Source organism: Mixophyes fleayi, chromosome 4, assembly GCF_038048845.1.
Source record: "Mixophyes fleayi isolate aMixFle1 chromosome 4, aMixFle1.hap1, whole genome shotgun sequence".
In the NCBI taxonomy this organism is placed as follows: Eukaryota; Metazoa; Chordata; class Amphibia; order Anura; family Limnodynastidae; genus Mixophyes; species Mixophyes fleayi.
The window spans coordinates 333632316-333646258 of NC_134405.1; the positions used below are offsets into that span (position 1 = coordinate 333632316).

A 13943-nucleotide genomic window follows, 5' to 3' on the forward strand; every position below is an offset into this window, starting at 1 on the left:
CAGGCGTTTTAATCAGAGAGACAGCCACAGACACATGCAGGATAAGTGACAGTCACGGCTATCACCCTGATTAGACAGACACGCGCTCTGTGTTATACACCAGAGAGACAGTGGGAGACTCAGCAGGATAGGGTCAGCTGGGTAGACAGTCACATCACACTGCAGCTGCACAGAGAGAGAGAGGGGGTGAGGACAGGGGTGGGAGAACAGACTGGGGGTAAAGGACTGGGGACAGCACAACCAAAGAAGAAAGGAAACGGAATACACTGAAAATTAACAAAAGATTGAGCAATAGCTGAAGGTTAGAAATAGCACAATATACAATGTAAAAATAACCGAACCATAATTGTTCTGTAGAAGATCTGATGAGTGAAAACAGGAGAAATGATGGACTGGATCAGTAGATATATGAATATTTAATTAGAACTTTGAGATAACAATACCTAGAATATGGAATATGGGGAATGGGGTGTACAGAGGTGGATGATGAGAGGTGGAGCGGGGTACGATGGAAGCGTAAGCGGTTAATTTATTAGAATTCAGAAAGAACAGACAAATGTCCATCAGTTTAACGGGAACTAGGTGTATGAGGCAAAAGAGTCAGAAATAAATTAAACAGAGGTAAGTACCCCAGATTCTGAGCAGGGGCTGGTTGAGCTGGGGGGGGCACATGGAGGGGGGGGGGGGGCATATGCCCCCTAGCCGGTCCAATGGTGGGCTATCTTCATTATCTGTTCCATTAAAATGTGCCTACTAGGCTGTTTAGCTGAGTCTCATCTAAAATTTGCCAGCCAGCCCCTGGTGTTGAGCAACTACAAGACCCAGCAATCCTGAGAAATTCCACAACAGCTGTAGAACCACATGTTATCTACTGCAGAGTTAGTATAAGAGGGATAGGTTATGCTTCTATTAGAAATACTTTTCACAATATGTTGGACATATATCCTACATATGTTCATGTATTTTCCATTAGTATATTTGGCCAAGAATTAATTGGCAAATTTGCATAAGCAAATTTTATGGACCCACAGAACAATAAGCTGCAGATTTATATTAGTGGAGTAGACTTTTTACCTATCTGTTCTAATCAACAATGTTTGACTCATAAAACCGTCACTAAAGCACAATAAACGCAAACACAGATCACTGGCCAATCATCACAAGCATAACATAAAAATGTGTCGGGATTTCCAAATTCTCGGAATCAACAATTAAACAGGGCTCCAGGTTGGTCAGTATCTCCAGAAAATCATAAGGTACAGACACCGAGCCACTATCATTATGGTACCAGGAGAGAGGATGTTACATTTCAAATATATCTTGATAAATGAGCGTCCTACCATGTTGCTTTAGTTTATAGTTTTACATATAGATGGAATGATAAGGATAGAGGGAAGGTAGGATAAGGATAGAGGGAATAATAAAGACAAAGGGAAGGAAGGATATCGATAGATCAAATGATAAAGACAGAGGGAAGGAAAGATAGCGATAGATCAAATGATAAAGACAGAGGGAAGGAAGGATAGAGATAGATCAAATGATAAAGACAGATGAAAGGAAGGATAGAGATAGATCAAATGATAAAGACAGAGGGAAGGAAGGATAGCGATAGATCAAATGATAAAGACAGAGGGAAGGAAGGATAGCGATAGATCAAATGATAAAGACAGAGGGAAGGAAGGATAGCGATAGATCAAATGATAAAGACAGAGGGAAGGAAGGATAGCGATAGATCAAATGATAAAGACAGAGGGAAGGAAGGATAGCGATAGATCAAATGATAAAGACAGAGGGAAGGAAGGATAGCGATAGATCAAATGATAAAGACAGAGGAAAGGAAGGATAGCGATAGATCAAATGATAAAGACAGATGAAAGGAAGGATAGAGATAGATCAAATGATAAAGACAGAGGGAAGGAAGGATAGCGATAGATCAAATGATAAAGACAGATGAAAGGAAGGATAGGGATATATGGAATGATAAAGACAGAGGGAAGAAAGGATAGGGAATGATAGAATGACTAAAAACATAGGGAAGGAAGGATAGGGATAGATAGAATGAAAAAGAGGGAAGGAAAGAAGGACAGATAGAATGATAGGGACAGATAGAAAGAAGGATAGGGATAGATGGAATAATAACAAAAGAGTGAAGGAAGGCAAGGGATAGATGGAATGATAACAAAAGAGGGAAAAGGGTAAGGAATAGATGGAATGAAAAAGACAGAGGGATAGAATGATAAGGATAGATAGAATGCTAAAGTCAGAGGGAAGGAAGGATAGAGATAGATGGAATGATAAAGAGGGAGGAAAGGAAGGACAGGGACAGATGGAATGATAGAGACAGATAGAAGGAATGATAGGGATATATGGAATGATTAAGACAGAGGAAAGGAAGGATAGGGATAGATTGAATAATAACAAAAGAGGGAAGGAAGGCTAGGGATAGATGGAATGGTAAAGACAGAGGGAAGGAAGGATGGAGATAGATGGAATGATAAAGACAGAGGAAAGGAAGGATAGGGATAGATTGAATAATAACAAATGAGGGAAGGAAGGCTAGGGATAGATGGAATGGTAAAGACAGAGGGAAGGAAGGATGGAGATAGATGGGATGATAAATACAGAGGAAAGGAAGGATAGGGATAGATGGAATGATAACAATAGGGGGAATGATAACAACAGAGGGTAGAAAGAACAGGGACAGATGATATGGTAAGGACAGAGGGAAAGAAGGATAGGGATAGATGGAATGGTAGAGATAGAGGGAAGGAAGGATAGGGATAGAGGAAATAAAAACAATAGACGGAATGCTAAAAACAGAGGGTAGAAAAGACAGAAATAGATGGAATGATAAAGACAAAGGGAAGGAAGGATAGGGATAGATGGAATGGAAAAGACAGAGAGGGGGGGGGGAGAATATGGATAGATGGAATGATAACAACAGAGGGCAGGAAAGACAGGAATAGATCTAATGGTAAAGAAAGAGGGAAATAAGGATATGGATAGATGGAATGATAAAGGCAGAGGAAAGAAGGATATGGATTTTCAGAGGTAGGTAATAATCAGGAGACAGGTAAGTTGGAACGGGTACATAGGATACAGAGGGAAGAGGGGATGGGGTACATAGGATACAGAGGGAAGAAGGGACAGGGGTAGATGTGATACAGAGATAATTAGGGACAGGATACATAGGATACAGAGGGAAGAGGGGACAGGGGTAGATGTGCTACAGAGGAAAGAAGGGATAAGGGTAGATAGGATACAGAGGGAAGAAGGGACAGGGGTAGATGTGATACAGAGGGAAGAAGGGTCAGGGGTAGATAGGATATAGATGGAAGAAGGGACAGGGGTACATAGGATACAGAGGGAAGAAGGGACAGGGGTACATAGGATACAGAGGGCAGAAGGGACAGGGCTACATAGGATACAGAGGGAAGGAGGGACAGGGGTAGATGTGATACCAAGGGAAGAAGGGACAGGGGTAGATAGGATACAGAGGGAAGAAGGGACAGGGGTACATAGGATACAGAGGGAAGGAGGGACAGGGGTACATAGGATACAGAGGGAAGAAGGGACAGGGGTAGATGTGATACAGAGATAATTAGGGACAGGATACATAGGATACAGAGGGAAGAGGGGACAGGGGTAGATGTGCTACAGAGGAAAGAAGGGATAAGGGTAGATAGGATACAGAGGGAAGAAGGGACAGGGGTAGATGTGATACAGAGGGAAGAAGGGTCAGGGGTAGATAGGATATAGATGGAAGAAGGGACAGGGGTACATAGGATACAGAGGGAAGAAGGGACAGGGGTACATAGGATACAGAGGGCAGAAGGGACAGGGCTACATAGGATACAGAGGGAAGGAGAGACAGGGGTAGATGTGATACCAAGGGAAGAAGGGACAGGGGTAGATAGGATACAGAGGGAAGAAGGGACAGGGGTACATAGGATACAGAGGGAAGGAGGGACAGGGGTACATAGGATACAGAGGGCAGAAGGGACGGGGTACATAGGATACAGAGGGAAGGAGGGACAGGGGTAGATGGGATACAGAGGGAAGAAAGGACAGGGGTAGATGGGATACAGAGGGAAGAAGGGACAGGGGTACATAGGATACAGAGGAAAGAAGGGACAGGGGTACATAGAATACAAAGGGAAAAAGGGACTGGGGTAGATGTGATACAGAGGGAAGAAGGGACAGGGATACATAGGATACAGAGGAAAGAAAGGACAGGGGTACATAGGATATAGAGGGAAGAAAGGACAGGGGTAGATGTGATACAGAGGGAAGAAGGGACAGGGGTACATAGAATACAGAGGGAAGAAGGGACAAGGGTACATAGGATACAGAGGGAAGAAGGGACAGGGGTAGATAGGATACAGAGGGAATGAGGGACAGGGGTAGATGTGATACAGAGGGAAGAAGGGTCAGGGGTAGATAGGATATAGATGGAAGAAGGGACAGGGGTAGATAGGATACAGAGGGAAGGAGGGACAGGGTACATAGGATACAGAGGGTAGGAGGGACAGGGGTACATAGGATACAGAGGGAAGAAGGGACAGGGGTCATAGGATACAGAGGGAAGGAGGGACAGGGGTAGATAGGATACAGAGGGAAGGAGGAACAGGGGTACATATGATACAGAGGGAAGGAGGGACAGGGGTACATAGGATACAGAGGGAAGAAGGGACAGGGGTAGATAGGATACAGAGGGAAGAAGGGACAGGGGTACATAGGATACAGAGGGAAGAAGGGATATGGGTACATAGGATACAGAGGGAAGGAGGGACAGGGGTACATAGGATACAGAGGGAAGGAGGGATATGGGTACATAGGATACAGAGGGAAGAAGGGACAGGGGTACATAGGATACAGATGGAAGAAGGAACAGGGGTACATAGGATACAGAGGGAAGAAGGGACAGGGGTACATAGGATACAGAGTGAAAAAGGGGCAGGGGTACATAGGATACAGTGGGAAGAAGGAACAGGGGTACATAGGATACAGAGGGAAGAAGGGATATGGGTACATAGGATACAGAGGGAAGGAGGGACAGGGGTACATAGGATACAGAGGGAAGGAGGGATATGGGTACATAGGATACAGAGGGAAGAAGGGACAGGGGTACATAGGATACAGAGGGAAGAAGGGATAGGGGTACATAGGATACAGAGGGAAGAAGGGGCAGGGGTACATAGGATACAGATGAAAGAAGGGACAGGGGTACATAGGATACAGAGGGAAGGAGGGAGAGGGGACATAGCATACAGAGGGAAGAAGGGACAGGGGTACATAGGATACAGATGGAAGAAGGAACAGGGGTACATAGGATACAGAGGGAAGAAGGGAAAGGGGTGCATAGGATACAGAGGGAAGAAGGGATAGGGGTACATAGGATACAGAGGGAAGAAGGGGCAGGGGTACATAGGATACAGTGGGAAGAAGGGACAGGGGTACATAGGATACAGATGAAAGAAGGGACAGGGGTACATAGGATACAGAGGGAAGGAGGGAGAGGGGACATAGCATACAGAAGGAAGAAGGGACCGGGGTACATAGGATACAAATGGAAGAAGGAACAGGGGTACATAGGATACAGAGGGAAGAAGGGACAGGGGTACATAGGATACAGAGAGAAGAAGGGACAGGGGTACATAGGATACAGTGGGAAGAAGGGACAGGGGTACATAGGATACAGATGAAAGAAGGGACAGGGGTACATAGGATACAGAGGGAAGGAGGGAGAGGGGACATAGCATACAGAAGGAAGAAGGGACAGGGGTACATAGGATACAAATGGAAGAAGGAACAGGGGTACATAGGATACAGAGGGAAGAAGGGACAGGGGTACATAGGATACAGAGAGAAGAAGGGACAGGGGTACATAGGATACAGAGGGAAGAAGGGACAGGGGTACATAGGATACAGAGGGAAGAAGGGACAGGGGTACATAGGATACAGAGGGAAGAAGGGGCAGGGGTACATAGGATACAGTGGGAAGAAGGGACAGGGTACATAGGATACAGAGGAAAGAAGGGACAGGGGTACATAGGATACAGAGGGAAGGAGGGATGGAGCTGGAGAGGGTGGTACACACAGGCCAGGGGGAGGGATGGAGAGAGGAGAAGCAGGGAGGGGGAGAAGCTGCTGCTAGAAGTCGGGGGATGCAGTGAGAGGAGCAGGCAGAGCTGTGTGAGCTCAGACCAGGAGAAGAGAGACTCCAGCCCCGTTATATCACTTCTGTGTGACCGGCCAGGACGCCTCCCTCCTCGGATCCACAGAGGGCCCCACCCCGTCCCCTCTGCCCAGACTCTGCCACCCTCTGCCCGGCTTCTTCTCTGATTCTCCCCCCCCCCCCCCCCCCCCCCTGATCCTACTCTGAGTCCCGGGCTCTCCGTCTCCTCTCCCCGGCTCTCCGTGGTGCTGAAACCTGGGTCCGTTCTCCCCGGCCGGCCCTGTAACCTGAGGAAGCCGGGAGCTGAGGGTCTGCAGCGGGCGACCAGGTCTGGAGGGGGAGCCCCGTGTGCTGGCAGGAGAGCTCCGAGGCTGTGTGTGACACACAGGCCGGGAGACATATCCCTAAAGCCGGGCCTGCTATGTGACAGAGACCCTCATATGTGAGAGGACCCCTCCCCTCTGAGACCCCCATATCTACCAGCCCTCCCCAGAACCTCTGAAGGAGACCCCAAGATCTACAGAACAGGAGACCAGAAGATCATCCTTCTGAGACCACCTCATCACAGATCACAGACCACCTTTTTTGTGAGAGACCTCCCAGGAAGAGGACCCTATTTGTGAGACACCCCCCACACACTTCTGGACTGACATCACTCTTGTGAGAGCTCCTTAAAGTTTGAGAGCATGCAATATTAGTGAGACCCCCCTACCCGCACCCCCCAAATCAAACCTCACGCCCAACAAGAGTCCACCACTGATTTGATGGACCCCTGAAACACAACCTCCATCCCTCCATATCATCAACGCGAACCCAGTCCCTGAACTTCAAGACTCCAAAACATCACCTCATGAAATCCATATGTCCTTTATCCAACACTTGCACTGACACCGCAGAGGTAATAAATCACCATGTACTCTTACTCAATACAATCAAGATTATCTGACCTCCAAACCTCTACATGTCCGGGGAAACATTTTCCTTCTTGAGGATCCCTGAGACATCCCATTATTGAGATCAACCCTGGACAACTATCACTTCAGTATCTAAACCACTATCATCAGGACCAGTTTGCATCACTGCTACTCCTTCTACTTCTCGGAGCCTCCAGAACTTAATCTAAGGACAAGACCACCCACCCCCTGAGTTTTCCTAACGTGGCAATGCATCTCTCACCATGCACTTTTACCTAACACCTCTATAGGAAACACCGTTATCAGCTCCTCCATACAAGGTATGTCAAAGTCTTCACACCTACATGGGAAATATAGGGGGAGAACATATTTTGGGGCACTGTCAATTTCAAGTGTCCCATTTTTTGTTCCTTAATACGTCTTTATTTTTACTGTGTATTTACCAATTGCACAATACCACTCTGTGGTGTATGCAATTATGCAAATGTTCTTGTTTTGAATCCTGCACCATTTAACATTGGTCTCCAAAATGCAGTATACTATTGTAGTAAACCATGTCAATTGCTGGTATCACGATGGGGGTTCAGTGCCCTATGTCACCTGCAGCATAAGGCACGATGTGGCACTCCAGCTGTTGTATCTAGGTATGATGAGACTTGTAGTTCCACAACAGCTGGACCGCCACAGGTTGTCTACATCTTCTCTAGAGTGTACCGGACATGGTAAGATCAGCTTTTATTTTAAGTCAATTGTTACCCACTAAATATAAAATGTCATAAAATCTGTTAATCTATAATGTTAGAATAACATTTCATAGACTAAATGTTATTTATATTATTTATGAAAGCTCTTTATTATTTTGAAGGGTTTTAATACCACATGCAGCTCATTGCTTTACTCAGCGCCTCTAATTATAGTACCTATGCCTCTTGGATGATATTTAACTAGTTAAATTCCTTGTCTCATTTTCCTTTCAACTAACTGTCCCAATTGAAAACCATGTTGGTCTCTGTTATCCTAACCTCAACATTATGGCTGAATGTCAAATAAGGCTCAAATTGCACAGTTTACAGAATTATATCATTGGAATGATCTGCCATACTGATGAGCCATCTATTAGTGTCATTTAATAAATATTTTTACTTTTCGCTAAAATATTATGTTTTATTTTTTTCATTTTGTACTATATTGAGCTTTAGAGTTCATATGCTCTTTTTGGTTACACTTGTTCAGATGTTACTAACTGACCCACAGTCAAATTGGTTTAATATCTTGGCAACAGTGAGGCTGATGCCACTTCTACTTGATATTATAAAATAAATTACTTTTGATCATATGGTAACTCTGTGACATTAACATAAAAATGTACTCCCCCTTTAAAGTGCCTTAAAATGACAATTAATTAGTTTATTGATATTATGTGGATCACAGACCAGCACCATGACTAATACCATACACCAAGAATTAGAATAGTGATACAGTACTATCTTGCTTTAGCAACTGTCGTATTATCTTTTATACTGCCATAGCACTAGCATATTCCGCAGCGCTATGCAAAATAACTTTATTCAGTCACATTAATCCCCTGTGGAGTTTGCAATCTCCTGTGGAGCTTACAATCTAATTCCCTACCACAGACGCACACATAGAGAGGCACACTAGAGCCAGTTTTGTCAGCAGCCGGTTATCTTACCGGTATGTCTTCGGACAGTGGAAGGAAACCGGTACACACAGAGAAAATCCATGCAGACATGAGTATGACATGCAAACTCCACACACTGTATTAGCCTCGGACAAGGTTATGGGGGATTGTGCATTAAAGAACGATATTAATTAAGCAGCAGTGTAAAACATTTGGTTAGAAAAAGGAGCAAGTGCCATTAGTATAGTATTAGAGGAGCTTGTATGACCAATGTGAATATTGCTTTAGCAGCATGACAGGTGTAGCCTGAGAGTACGTTTAAATGAACCTGCGTTAGTAATATGCCTTTATATACACAGTACTTTGACCAATTAGAAGCTAAAGTCATTATAGATACTTCAAACAGCTGATTTCCATGTATTAGTTGTCTGTGGCGTAACCCGTCAGTCTTTGGTTTAAAGGTACATTACTCTAATTGTTTCTGTGGATACTTTTCTGACATCCTACAGGTTAATTGTTTTCCAACATCATAGATAAATGTCTTTAAAAAACTTTACTTATTTTAAAAAGTATCACGAGCACAAGGCTCTCTGGTTATTTGACTTGCTCTTTGTATTGTAAAATCTGTTAGGGATGTATTGCGCTGGGATAACGTGCTCTGTACATTCACTTTAGAGGCTGTGATCTAAACACCAGCAATGGGGTTAACTTAAAGTCATAGGCACTGCTAATTTCTGCCCATTGTTGTTATAGAACTCCACACACATTGGTTTTGGAGTGGATTATTGTAGCAAAATTCTTTGTCTTTTTAACCCCTACTCATTAGCAGCCAGCGAGACATATCTCAGAGCCTGCGCGACTTTTTAAGCAGCAAACATGACTCCAAAAAAAGTTGGGCGCTGGCAATGAATTTTTTTAGAAGCCATGTCTAACCGGTTCCACTAGCCATCTCTCATTTCCAGTATAGGATGGTCACATTGAATACTTGACAATACTCATAAAATATGTCATATAGCGAAATTATTATCTTTTTTGCTTTTGATACCTTATACAACGGCTTTTATTGAAATAATTGAATGACCGCCCCAGGCTTATTTTTAGCTGCTACCTGATTGTAGCACAGAAAAGCCGGCTTATCGGTGCCAACAGAGGTAGGAGGTAGATGGTGAGACTTTCTGGATGGCAAGAGGGCGTTGGTGATTAGAGACGTGCAGAGTAATTACACTGTGCGGTATTCTTTCTATCACACCGTAATTGTTTGTTGCAATGAAATCTCAGGACTTTACCACCTCCCGGGTAATGGAGCAGATATAAAAATGTTTATTTCAGCCCAGCTCCGTGTCTTACCTCCAAGAATTATTTATCCTTTGTCCGTTGAGACGTCCTGGAATTAATTCACCAACACGCACACACTCAGATTTCTCAATAAAAACAATGTGGCTGTTGAAGGCTTTGATACAGGCTTCCCACTAAGACTTGTGACAGCTCCTCTTTACTGAATGCACAATACAGAGTATTTTCCCTCTGTGGGTAGGCTGTGTTCTGTAACTGTGCTGCTATCTTGTTATGTGCCATGAGAGCGAAGGTTTCTCTCATCTCAGAGGAACAATTTCGCCAACAACCTCCACCTAACGCTAGGCGCGCACGTAGCACTATCCTACTTAGCGACATTTGCGCTGGTTTGCCTGGATTTTGGCCAAAGCGCATGAGTTTGTGAACCAAGAAGACGGCTCCGCAGGGGGTTAGAAGATTGCAATGGCTGTGGGGGAGACGCTGGGTAGCGTGAGTGCGTTCCAAGTTTTACAAAGTATTGTTCTATACTTGCGCCTTCCAGTTGAAATTCAAAGGAGAAGCGCTACGGAATATATTGGCGCTATAAAAATAAATGATGATGATGATTTCTAGATGTACTTTGACCAGTGTAAAAAATAAAACTTCAAATATAAAAATGTTACATGTAATTGTGTAATAGTGTAAGTCCCAATGTACCCTCATACTCATAATACATTTTGGATAGTCTTATTTATCTGTAAGGACAACCCAAGCAGGTGGAAGGAGACTGATCTTTTGATGTGACTTTTACACTTTTGCCCAGTGCGCCTATTTGAGTTTCCCACTCGCCTGCAAATCTGGGCACAAGTCTACTGCTTCACGCACACGTCTCCAAAGACCGTGCCATAGATAGAGAAGCAGCTGAATGGCAGGAGTTCAATAAGTTTCTGGATCTAGAATCTGATTGGTTGCTACAGGCAACACTTTGTCTTTTCCTTTTTAGAAAGTCTGATAAAGGTCTGGACAATGTCAGAGGAAACTCTGTGACCCGTTGTTGTCTCGAAGTTTATGCTTGCTGATATCTTGGTGCATAGGACTTCAGGAAGGATGAAAACATAGGAATCAGTGATCGCTATCACCTGTACGTGCACAACACACTGAGTCAACAACAGATCTGTTATTATTTAATTTCTGTATTTAACTGATGATGTTTCAATTAAAATAAAACAGGAAGCAGGAACGGAAGGATTGATAGACGGTGCTAGTGAACACAGGCTTGCACTGAGTGTCTGAACAATATGGGGAGCAGTTTGTGTGGTTGAATAAAGATTGCACACACTGTCAGATTGCTCTCATTGTCTGTCCACATTTTTCACCAGTCCCAATCGACATCCGATAGATCCAGGGTCATCCAGGGTCTACATATTCTGTATTGTGCCACCCGGATCTAGAATGGTCTAGTTGGTCATCGAAATCACAGTATGAATCCATTCGACTACATTTTGCAGACCCGGTCAATGAGCAACCAAATCAGTGAGCAATTTAACTACACATGTGACATACCAAATTGCGCAGATCTGGTTGTCTGGGTGCCAAGCTGAATGGCAAGGTCACAATGTGAAGCTGTCCCCTCACTTCTACCCTCTGGTTTGGTTGATGTCACCTATTAAAGGTGCTATTGGGGGTTTTTAATTCTGCCTGATCAAATCCCACTGGATTGGATTGTATTGCTTAGAGCGGTGGGGTGTGAGGTCACATGGGAGGGTCAATCAAATTCACGAAAAGTTACTTCAATAACCAATTAAATCTGCACACGTGTTGCTGCCATAAAACTTAACAGATAAAAAAAAAATGCTTATGGATGTGAAGTCTGTAATGCTATTTAATTATTAATATTGCAGTAATTAAAAATCTTTGGAATCACGCACGGTTTATTAGATATGCAAGATGTCTGCTACAGTTTGCTACAATGCATATTTGGATTTTGCAAAATAATGATGCCTTCCCTAAAAATAAATGTACATGGCACAGTAACATTACTTTCATAATCCATCATTGTGATAGAGCCTAGCGCTTCAAGCGATAAGTTACAGATTTCAATTACTGCGGTCTGTTACTCTGATTTCTGTTCTTTATATGCAAGTTCTGCATTGTCCCTCTCCTATTTCTTACCATTATGCCTAATGTCCCAATCAACCTTTTTTTGTGTTAATAATTTTGCATCCTCCCTTACAATGCTTTTAATCAGCTGTTCTTTCCTCCCATGATTAACATCCATTGTCCATTTAGACCTAACTTCTAAGCTACTGTCTTTATTTCTGGTCATTTTCTGTAGTTTGGGTGCCGTTTATATCCATTCAGAGCTAGAATTGATTAGCTGCTGGAAATAAAAAAAAAAAAATGGTTTTGCAATTTGGTAAGATGTTCAGACTGGATTAAGTTTAGTGGCTTTTCATCCATTTCCACAAGATGAAATCTTATTTCTGCACTGCAGTATGAGGCGCAGTGGTGCTCCCAGTGGTGGAACTCTGCCACTGCCAGGGGTGTGGCTACTATGACATTGCAGTGCCCCGCCCCTAGGTGTGCCGTTTCAGTAAATCGCTCGGCTAAACTCCTCCCCTCTGCAAAGTCTTACAGTGGAGTCTGTGTCTCCTTTTTTCACTTTCACGCTCATTCTCCTCTCCCGGAATTTTTGGGAGAATCCCGAATTTCGGGTAGTTTTCCCGGGAGATCAGACCACCCTCTTGGCTCCTGCCCACTTCACTGGGGAGTGGCAGAGCTTGTTGAGACAGATTTATCAAACCTTCTAAAAGCGATGGTGTTGCTCATACCAACCAATCAGATTCTAGCTATCATGTTCTGGAATGTACTGGATAAACGACAGCTAGAATCTGATTGGTTGCTATGGGCAACACCGCCACTTTTCCTTTTTCGAAGGTTTGATAAATCTACCCCCTATGTTTCCTTAGCAGAATTTTTCCTACAATATCCCCAGGCAACCTATATATTAACTCACTATTCTTCGCCCATTTACATATTTTTTTAGCAGACAATAAGCTGTTATTATATGTCGCACCGGCATTTAAAATGTAGTCATTATTTTGACATTGATTCAATAATACTTTTTACATTGATACAATAAAGAATTAAAATTTTAGAAGATACTTTTAATATATTTTTGAGGTAGACATGAATTTAACTTCGCTCAGAGAATACTTTCTCTTGTCATTGACTTATATACAGCAATATATAGGGAGAAAAAAAGTATACACATGAAATTACATCTACTTGAATAGATTACTTAAAGCTGCCAAAATACATCTGCGGCAATAAAATAAAATTGTGTATGATTAGCTAGTGCAGACATAAAGCGATACAGCCTGGAAGTATCTTTATTGTGGTTTTAATTGGTACAGGTGAGACTGACTTGGAAACATAAACTAATTGCTAGTAGCTCCCAGTCCTTTAATTGATATTTTATTATTATTTCCCGAGCACTGTCCTTCCTCCGTACATGACATTATTATGCCGTTACCATAAAACACCTCCATGCAATGACAGCCCCCCGCAGTCCGCATCTTCCATTTGCATCCAATTGTCCGTAATATGAGAACGATAATGAGTTAGGGTCTGTTGTGATGTCACCAGGCTGTGAGTTTTTTTCCAATTACTGTTCTGCAATTTAATTGACAGGTGATGCTAGATGAACCCAATTTAGCAGTAAGCAGAGAGAGAGAGAGATGCAAATATTATGGTAATAGCCGAATTTGTGAGTGCTACCAATTTAGTTTTAACTAGGAGCAAAACCATCGCCATTCTATAGGAGAACAATATAAGTGTAAATTATGGTCGGTAAGGACACATCATTTGGTTAATCAGCCAGTGGGACTTAAACCGGAAAATTATTTTAAAACTCTGTGTAAAAGATATCTTTGGA

At 43.2% G+C, this 13943-nt stretch overlaps 1 protein-coding gene across 1 annotated transcript in view; it reads left to right on the top strand.

Moving 5' to 3' along the window:
- Positions 1 to 6137: 6137 nt before the first annotated feature.
- The window catches only part of LARGE1 (LARGE xylosyl- and glucuronyltransferase 1), a 325519-nt gene continuing 317713 nt past the window's right edge, over positions 6138 to 13943 (top strand). Inside the window, exon 1 of the mRNA XM_075210435.1 lies at positions 6138 to 7412. The gene's annotated coding sequence lies outside the window, so the exon portion shown is untranslated. The remainder of the gene's footprint in view (positions 7413 to 13943) is intronic.